Here is a 1,235-nt window from a genome sequence, read left to right as displayed (position 1 = left end):
TGGGTTTTTTTTGCTAGTTCTTCAAATGTTCAATAAAAACATGTATGCTAATTCATAACGAAGAAAGCTTTGTAATGAAGACTGTCATTTCCAAAACACGGTCCGCAGCACTGTTGAAAAGGCTGTGGAAGTTCCTGTGTTAAACACGTAGTCCCGTGACACAAAAATCACCAAATTCGGACCACCACAGACTGTTTTCCTTTGTGGTGATGAAGGAAAACGCTGTGTTGGTATGTAAAAGGGCATTTATTCCCTTCAAGGACCTGCAGTTCAAAAAAAGCGCCCCTCCGACAGCCAAACCCATCTGTTCTCTGATTGAATTGTTACATTTGTGATTGACATGACATTCACCAATCAGATGAAAGGAAGAAAAATAGGGTCAAAGTTCGTACTTGTAACTTGCAGGGTTTTTTTTGGCTAAGTCCACACACAAATCTTTTTTTACGCACACACAAATCTTTTTTACACACACATAATTCTTTTTACACATACAAAACTGATTTACAAGTACAAAATATTTATGACCACATTTTGAGCCCATAGTTATAGCTTAGCACTAATTAGTGTGTGTCTTGCAAAGTCCACAGACAGTGGGCCTCAACTATGTATCATCTTTAATGTACAGTCTATGTAGTATTTCCCCCTGATTTCATGTAGCTACTAAGCTAAGATACCCTTTGGTCAGGCTATTTTCTAAGTACTTTGATAATCTGTCTCCAGCACACGTGCAGCTGTAATTTTGACTCATAACCACAAGAGGGCTGGTTTGTGCTCTTATAAATCTGCTGTACACTTTTACACTATTAATTAATTTCCATGTTTTTAGCAGTCTTTAAAATATGTTACTTGCTATCCTTACGTGAGTGGTTGATGCAGAACAGATGAGCAGCCGGAGAGAGGACATGAACTCTCGGATGCTGTCATCTGTCGTCAGGTAAGCTGATTCTTAATGCACTTGGTGAACTTATTGTGCCCCTGCAAACCTCCCAAATAGAAATGAAACACTGACTGTAGGATACAGAGTGCACACATCTCAGCTTGTTTCACAGATGAGCAGTGGGGAAATCGGTGCGGCTCAGGATAAAGGTCGACAGGGGCAAAGTACCAGTTAAAAACACACACAACACACACACACTCACAAAGTACTGAACGCACACAAAGGGGTCCCTAAACACTAAAATTTCCTTCTCCCTACAGTCAGTGCCAGTCAGCTCTACTTTATGTGGCTTAATGTG

The sequence above is a fragment of the Pundamilia nyererei genome, unplaced genomic scaffold, assembly GCF_000239375.1.
Source record: "Pundamilia nyererei isolate P.nyererei 1_Seehausen unplaced genomic scaffold, PunNye1.0 scaffold00072, whole genome shotgun sequence".
Classification (NCBI taxonomy): domain Eukaryota; kingdom Metazoa; phylum Chordata; class Actinopteri; order Cichliformes; family Cichlidae; genus Pundamilia; species Pundamilia nyererei.
The sequence above is the reverse complement of the archived record's forward strand: the minus strand, read 5'-3'. Positions refer to the sequence as shown.